The following is a 9,174-nucleotide window of genomic DNA, read 5'->3' on the forward strand; positions in this document are numbered from 1 at the left end:
AACGGCTCATTTTAGTGATGTAGAAAAAAAATGTTTCTTCTGTCAGAGACCCCTAAGGTTATCACTGGCTAGTGAACAATTTTTATATGAATTTCTTTCTTGGCTTGGAAGTTCTAAGATCATTCAGATATTATAAATTTGAACCCAGATCAGTGGGAGTACAAACTATGATTCAAATTCTCAAGGGAGATAGATCTTCCTTGTTTTTTTTTTTTTTTTTTTTTTTTTTTTTTTTTTTTTCCTCTTTCAGAGCTTGTGCCATGACAGAAAAGCTTCTTGCTACGCCAGGGAGTGAGTTTTACCTAGTCTACCATTTCATTGAGGGTACAGAATTTCATAGGTTTTAAACTTGTGTGTGTGTGTGAGGTTATGAAGTTGGGGGACAGGGTGTGCTCACACTTAACTGATTTCTGCTTGCACCAAGGGCCCATGGTCTTATCACAAGTTACCATGTATTTTTAAAAATTATAAAGGCCGGGCGCGGTGGCTCACACCTGTAAGCACTTTGGGAGACTGAGGTGGGTGGATAACTTGAGGTCAGGAGTTCGAGACCAGCCTGGCCAACATGGTGAAACCCTGTCTCTAATAAAAATACAAACATTAGCCAGGTGTGGTGGTGGGTGCCTGTAATCCCAGCTACTCGGGAGGCTGAGGCAGGAGAATCACTTGAACCCAGGAAGCGGAGGTTGCAGTAAGCCGAGATCATGCCATTGCATTCCAGCCTGGGCAACAAGAGCGAAACTCCATCTTAAACAATAATAATAATTAATGAAAATTGACAAATGAAAATTGTATATACTGTATTGTATACAACCTGATTTGTAGTATGTATACATCTTGGAATGGCTAAATTGAGTGACTTAACATATGCATTACCTCACATACTTATTTTTATGGTGAGAACACTTAAAGTCAGTTATTAGTGATTGTGAAGAATACAACATATTGTTAACTATAGTCACTATGTTGTACAATAGATCTCTTGAACTTATTCCTCCTATGTAACTGAAATTGTATATCCTTTGACCAATGTCATCTAGCTCCCTCACTCTCTCCCAGCACTTGCTAACCACCATTCCACTCTTTGCTTCCATTGAGTTCAACTTTTTTAGATTCCACATTTAAGTGAGATCATGCAATATTTATCTTTCTGTGCCTGGCTTATTTCACTTAGCATAATGTCTTTAAGATTCATCGGTGTTGTCACAAATGACAGGATTTCCTTCTTTTTAGAGGCCGAATAGTTTTCCATTGTATACATATATCACATTTAAAAAATCCATCTATCCCCACATGGATTTAAACATTCAAGCACCATCCTCATTCAATCCTTTCCCCACTCCAGACCGGGTCATATTGTGTGTTCAAGACCCTGGTGTCCAGTTTGTGTTTTTATTTCTGCCACCTGAATTTTTCCCTGTCTTTTTTTTTGTAAGCCCAAGTATGCATTATTATTAATTCATTTATTTTGCTGCTCTTTACCCAGCATTTCTAAGTATTTGTAGTAGAAGAGTTTTCATGTTATCTAGTCTGTGTTGGTTAAGGATTGGTTGTGTTCAGCTCAAGTAACAGAAACCTAGCTGTAGTGACTTACCCAAATACTGATTTATTTTCTCACCCTCTAAGAAGTTCAGAGGTAGGCAGTCCTCTGTGTTTTTGTTTTTCTATTCTTATCAGGTAGCTTTCATCCTCATGTCTCAAGATGGCTCCTGTAATTCTAGGCATTAAATATGTTTTAAGGCAGAAAAGGATGAAAAGTAAAGGCGAAGGTACATGTCAACTGAGTCTGCTTCTTACTCCTTAAATCAAGAAAAGAGCTTTTTCATAAACCCCATGCAGTAAACTTTGGTTTACATCTCATTAGCTAGAATTGGGTCGTTTAGTTCTCCATAAATGCATTAGAGACTGATTAAGGAAATGTGCCCTGTTAAAAAATAAAGTATTTTAATTTTTTATATCTTTAAAAAAATCCATATCAAAAATACATATATATCTATATGTATCGATACATATAAATTCAGTTGAAAGTACACAATCATAATATAAATTAGTATTTTATTTTTAAATCTTTATTTTTTAGACAGCACTTATTGTCATCCTGAACAAAATGGGGTTTCTGTTAGCAAGACAGAAAGAGAATAGTTATAGGGTAAGCAACTATCAATGTTTGCCATGCTGCTGTAAGGCAAGAATTGAAAGTCTCCCATGCTCACTGAAACTTCCTTTCAGTTTTTAGATTGATAAACGGGGCCACTTACATAATTTGCAGGGACCAATGCAAAACAGAAGTATGGAGCCCTTTGTTCAAGAGCAAAAGGAAAGTGCTGTTAAAAGGTATTAAAATAAAACTTTTTCCTTTATTTTGTGATTCTCTTTTGACTTGTCATATTATTTTTTATTTGCTGTTTAATGTCATTCTAAACAAAGAAAAGATTATAATTTATTAGAATGAATTTTACCATAAATCTTCACGTTGTACAAGAACAGTTTTATTTTATTTTATTTTATTTTGTTTTGTTTTATTTTTTGAGATGGAGTCTCACTCTGTTGCCCAGGCTGGAGTGCAGTGGCACAATCTCGGTTCACTGCAACCTCTGCCTCCCGAGTTCAAGTGATTCTCCTGCCTCAGCCTCCCAAGTAACTGGGATTACAGGTGCTTGCTACCACGCCCAGCTAATTTTTGTATTTTTGGTAGAAACGGGTTTTCGCCATGTTGGCCAGGGTGGTCTCGAACTCTGTGATCTGCCTGCCTCGGCCTCCCAAAGTGCTTTGATTACAGGCATGAGCCACTGTGCCCAGCCCTACAATGCCAGTTTTAAAACAAATATAAGAACATTTCTCAGCATCACTAATTATCAGGGAAATGCAAATCAAAACCACAATGCAATACCACCTTACTCCTGCAAGAATGGCCATAATTAAAAAAAAAAAAAAAAAAGTAGATGTTGGCATGGATGTGGTGAAAAGGGAACACTTTTACACTGTTGGTGGGAATGTAAACTAGTACAACCACTGTGGAAAACAGTGTGGAGATTCCTTAAAGAACTAAAAGTAGGTCTACCATTTGATCCAGCAATCCCACTACTGGGTATCTACCCAGAGGAAAAAGGTGATTATACGAAAAAGATACTTGCAGATGCATGTTTATAGCAGCACAATTCGCACTTTCAAAAATATGTAACCAGCTCAAATGCCCGTCAATCAACAAGTGGATAAAGAAAATGTAGTATATATACCATGGAATACTACTCAGCCATAAAAAGGAATGAAATAATGGCATTCATAGCAACCAGGATGGAATTAGAGACTGTTATTCTGAGTGGAGTAACTCAGGAATGGAAAACCAAGCATGGTATGTCCTCACTTGTAAGTGGGAGCTAATCTATGAAGACATAAAGGCATAAAAATGTTTCAGTGGACTTCGGGGACTTGGGGGAAAGGGTTGGTGTGGGGGTGGGGCATAAAAGACTACACATTGGGTACAGTGTACATTGCTCGGGTAACAGGTGCACCAAAATCTCAGAAATCACCATTATAGAACTTATTCATGCAGCCAAACCCCACCTATTACCCCAAAGCCTATTGAAATAAAAAAAGATTAAAAAAAAAACCAGCGTTTAAAATGTGTATATCATCATTGAAATTGTATTTCATAGTGCATGCATGCATATATATTTTGTTCTTACTAAAAGAGTGGAAACGCGGCACGAAACTAACTCAAGTTTTAAAATTTTTATTTCTTGATATGTGCATATTCCACCAATACTCTACCTTCAGCATGCTGATGATGAGTAAGGAAGGACTGAAAGGAGGAGAAACTATGGGTTGCCTTTTCCTTCTGTCATTTGTTCAGCATAAGTGGTTGGCAGTTTTAAAAAACCATTTACTTTGTACTCTCATTGGTCTTCTGGAATTCACAACTCATAGATGTACTGAAAGCACTATATATGAATGGGGCCTCACAGAACAGCAGCAGACGTGTGTCTGTAAGTGCTGATGTATAAAGATTTCCAAGATACTATGTTAATAAAAAAGTGTATGGAACAGTGTATGGGTGATTTAGTGTAAATAAAAAGGAATATGTGTTCTATGTATATGTAAGTACTTTGTATATGCATAACTTGTTAAATAAAAATAATTTTAAGAAACTACATATAGTAGTTACCTTTGGGGAGAAGATATGAGGTAAGGAGTGGAGCTTTCACATTTTATTTTGTATCTTTCTGTACTTCTTGGATTTTCAACATGTGTATGTATGTGTGTATACACACACGTATAACATTTCTTTCATGTTTTAATTTTTGGATTTCAGAGTATAAAACCTTTATTGATTTAATAAACATGATGGATACTCATTAAAATATTCAAACAGCATAGAAAGTAACAAAGAAGAAAGCAGCCAGCAATCCAAGTACCATTATCCAGAAATAGCCAGTGATATCTGTTTATGTGTGTAAATACAATGAAAATTGAGTGAGAGAGAGACATACACAGAGGAAGAAGAAAAAGAGAAAGTTATAAAAGGTATTAAATTCAATTAATTTAAATTTAGCAGAAATAAAAGACAAGTAAAAAATGAATAAACCTCATGTTATTTCTTTCCCACAGAGGTATTAGATCCTACAAGACCCCTCTTGGAGTCATTTTATGTGAGGTTTTCTTCCTTTTTCTTTTTTCTAAACCACCTGTTTTAATCTTGGACATCATCTATTAACTTACTGTGTTAAAGATGAGGTAATTAGAACTTATTTTTTTCCTTCATCTTGCCTTTGTCTCTCTACCAACTTACATGGCTTTTATTATTTTTACTTTCAGTTAAGCAGTGAGTCGCCAGTAATGTCCAGTGTTACTGGAGTATATAGGAAAACAAGCATTCTCAAACACTATTTGAGGAAGTGCACATCGATAAGGATATTTTGAAGGGTAATTTGGCATATTAATTAAAATTTAAATTTGACCAAGCAATTCTACTTATAGGAATCTATCTAAAGCATATTTGTACAAAGATAAGTATACAAGCCTTTTGTGCAACACTGTTTTTAATACCAAAGAGTTGGAAATGTTAGTCAGTAAGAAAATGGTTTCACGAAGTATGGTGCATTCACAACGTGAAATGCTATGGAAAAGTTAAAAGAATTATGGAGACAAATCTGTACTGAAATGGAAAAAATTCTAAATTACATTGTTAAGAGAAAAAGAAAGTCATACAGTATACCTATAGTGTGATTCCATTTTATTATGAAATGATATATATATCCACACATTCACACTGATACAGAATTGTACATATAGAGAAAGACTGGGGAGAGGAAAAGGACTGGGAAGGTAAAGAGGAAAGTTCATATTTAATCCCGTATACTGAAAATCTGCCTTTGTGTTTTACAACAGGAATGTATACATTGTATAAAAGGCAGAGAAAAGGAGAAAAACAAAACAGTCTCTTCTCCCCCCAATATGTGTAAGGAATCTAATTAATTTTATGTAGTATTTCATGTTTAACGATTGATATAATGGGTAAATCTCTTTCCATTTTGGATGAAAAACAAAGCAAAACAAAACAACCAAGCCTTTGACACAATCTGCCTGCCTTGCCATAGATGTTAGCCAACAAACCAAAACTCCTCACCTCAGAATGACACAATTTCTTTCCTATTACACTTAAGATCCTGGAATCATTTAGTTCACCACACTCTTTAATCCTGAATAAAAGTGCTAGGCTACTGGCAATGCTATTCTCTTTCAAAGAGCTTCTTGCCCATTATGCCCATGTTTTTACTTTGAGGACTGAATATTCATTCCACTTGAAAATAAAGCTTGACTATAATTTTATTTTATGCTTTAGTTACTGATATTACCTTGTGACTTGAGATGAAGACTAAAAGGAAAAGTAAAATAACAGGTTGGCCCACGTTGTTAGAATTTAGGTTAATATGACTCATACTAGCAATTAGCTTCTTGTCCTGAAAGGTAAATATCTATTTATTTACTGACGCTTTGAGGTATGGGAGTAAGGAGACAACGTCACCAAATTATGTGGTGTAAGTTTAAGCTCTTAAGTTACCAAGAAAAAACTTAAAAGGATCCACTTGCCAGTTACTTACCAATCTGATCATCTAACAAACACCTACTATGAGCAACTCCTATGCTAAATTCCATGAAGGACAGCAATATAAGTTATAATCTTTTTTGTTAAATGATGAGCATATGTGAGATAACATGGAAAGTTGAATCTAAGAAAGTCTGGTGTGGGAAGTATTCAAGTGGTCGTGGTAGGGTTAAAGATATCCAGAAGTCTTCTAAGAAGCACAAAACATGATTCCTGTACTCAGAGACATGCAGTCTTATTCACATGCAAAGAGAACCTACACTGGCTATTGCCAAGTATCAAGTGAGGTGAATGTCATCATAAGTCACAGAATGGATACATTATTTGAGTAGTCAGATAAACCTCACAGTATAAGTCATAAGACATCTAATAATGTCTAGAAAGCAACTGAAAATATGTGATTAAAGCTTGGGAGAGAACACTGGGTTAAAGATAGAGGCTTTGGAGTCATTTGCATAGCTGTGATAAATAAGATTTCAAATAGAAGATACATTGAATGAAAAGTGAAGGAAGATTAAAACCTGAAGAAGGCAGCAAGACACTGTAAAAATAAAGACAGTTACAGAACTGACATGTTCACAACTATTAAGCAAAACAAGAGTTAACTAAGTGGACCGCATTCAAAAAGTTTAAGCAACATTTTCAACTTTTGCTTGGAATATTGCTGATCCTTGTTTTGTTTTTCAGATTCAAGGAAACTTATTTTAAACTAGTTATGGCCATTAATAATTGAGTAAGGTATACTACTGTAAACAAAATTTGGAGCATGTTCATTTTTCTCCACCTGGTTCCTCTAAAATTTGGAGACTACCTGTAAGTATTCTTAATTTATGGCAATATAGTTGTTTGCATCAGTGCAATAAGAATCCATTTTTCTTTGTCAACAGGACACAATTGGATAAACTGGTTATTTTACGGTGTTTCCCTTTAAGGAATCAAGCTTGACATGCAGAGTCAATAATAAAAGCCCCTTGAAGAACTGGCCTCATACCTTGTCTATACAGTCCCTGCACAGGGTTCCTAACCTGTGGTCAATAAAGAATGTCACTTTCTAACAGGTCTGGAAGCTCCGAGTTTATCTTGGGACCTCACGAAGAGACGGTCACCCAACTCACAGGTATTTGAGGACATAAATACATGTCTGGGCTCGGCTTTAAAGGTCTTATCTAAGATTCCTTGTGGAACAGAGTTTCATCAAAGCCAATCCAAAAGACCTACGTAGAAATAACCATTCTTACTGCACTTCATGCAAATAATCAAGCCAAGTATCAGACTAAAGTTTATTCACAATTAGTTTTTACCAAAATGAGAACTGGAGAGAAAATTTTGCTCCAAAGCTTATCATACATTTGTCATTAAATCCTAGTCTCAATTGTTTTAAGATTTTGCCTACATTTTAAACTAATCCTTCTTATTCCTGTGAATAAAGTAGTAATCTTCTGCAGCTTGGAAGAAATAAAAAGGGATGGGTAATGTAAAAATCTGAATCAATATAGTAGTTTTGGGCAATTATACTGCAAATTCTGCCAGGTAATGAAAGTAAATAGTACCCATAACCTGGAGGTTTCTGTGTTTGGGAAAAATAAAACCAAAGCTTCACAGACCACCAAAGGGAAATTCTATCTCTTGGCAAGTAAAATTTTATGTGGAAATTATCTACTACACCACACTTGTGGGAACTGCTATACTCACTCTACTATTTGCAATAGGGTTATACATGGTAGCACCATCTAACTGAAATATTGAAGAGAGTTTCCATTGCTATTGTATTTTGCTTAATTATTATCCTTATAGCAGGAATAATGGCTACTGACAAAAAAGAAGCATAAAAGTTTTACTATCACTGAATTTGCTAGAATTTTTTATTGGGTTTAGTGATGATTAACACCTCTAGTAAAGTAGGGAAAAATCTACAGTTACTTAAAGATCAAATCAAAATTATTGACAGGCTCAGGGAAAATGCCAGCTTCAGCCCTGGATGGCTACAATTCCTTTTTGATAAATTCCCATCTTCTTTATGGAATTGGTTAACCTCTTTATTAAGCCCTGTCTTGCTTATATGTCTTGTTTTGATATTTGGACCCTGTATACTCAATACTATAACTCGAATTGTTTCTTCTCACCTAGAAGCAATCAAAGTCCAAATGGTGCTGCAAACTGAACCTCACATGGACACGCCATTCTTCTGAGGACCCTTAGATCCACCCCAGGAGGAGCCCTAGCTGCTCTTCCCCATTCGATGCCCCTTTTCAGCAAGTAGCCAGAAGAAGTCATTGCTCCAAACCCCCTAACAGCAATTACTGTGACCTCTCCCCGGTGGGGGGGAATGTTGTAGAAGTTATTAAGAAATTATTTTAGGCAAATAGAGAGGAAAAGGGGTCCTTGGGAAGTTTTCATTTTTTAAAGTATCTCTGGAAATGTTTCTTGTAAAGCCCCTGTTCTTAGAGCAAGGCCGGCAACATTTGATATGCAAATGCAGGCTATTAGAAACTAGGTCCACCCAAACATGGTAATTCCTGTGGCCTTCTTGCCCTTGCCCCACTTGTTCCTGGCAACATGGCTGCCCCCATATATCCCCACTTGTGTAGAACATCATGATGCCGTACATTTGCATATTAAAAGCCTAGGATGAGAGGACCAGCTTTTTCGTGGGCTACGTGAATGACATGCCTAGTCAAACCAATCTCCTGAGCCTTATGCAAATCAGACACCAGCTCCTCCAGCCTCTGCATATATACCTGGCTGGTGTCCATTATACTTGGGGTTTCCTCTCTTGGCTTTGGAGTCCCCCACCCTTGGTCTCTGTACAGGGGAGATTCTTTCTTCTGCCTTCTCCCTTCTTCCTGGCCTATTAAACTCTCCACTCCTTAACACCAAAAAACAAAACAAAACAAACAAACAAAAAAAAACTATACTACAAGGCTACAGCAACCAAAACAGCATGGTACTGGTACCAAAACAGAGATATAGACCAATGGAACAGAACAGAGTACTCAGAAATAATACCACACATCTACAACCATCTGATCTTTGACAAACCTGACAAAAACAAGAAATGGGGAAAGGAT

The 9,174-nt window shown here is 36.2% G+C and overlaps 1 long non-coding RNA gene across 2 annotated transcripts; it reads left to right on the forward strand.

The window, feature by feature from the left end:
• The first annotated feature begins 4,820 nt into the window (after positions 1 to 4,820).
• LOC108514635 (uncharacterized) lies at positions 4,821 to 8,749 on the forward strand. 2 transcript variants are annotated; one of them, XR_001881276.1, is made up of 3 exons: positions 4,821 to 4,923; positions 5,389 to 5,458; positions 8,234 to 8,749. It is a non-coding gene; the product is annotated as an uncharacterized LOC108514635 (long non-coding RNA). The 2 variants fall into 2 exon arrangements; XR_001881277.1 differs by having other exon boundaries at positions 8,237 to 8,749.
• Positions 8,750 to 9,174: the final 425 nt, after the last annotated feature.

Source organism: Rhinopithecus bieti, unplaced genomic scaffold, assembly GCF_001698545.2.
Source record: "Rhinopithecus bieti isolate Rb0 unplaced genomic scaffold, ASM169854v2 scaffold_1467, whole genome shotgun sequence".
In the NCBI taxonomy this organism is placed as follows: domain Eukaryota; kingdom Metazoa; phylum Chordata; class Mammalia; order Primates; family Cercopithecidae; genus Rhinopithecus; species Rhinopithecus bieti.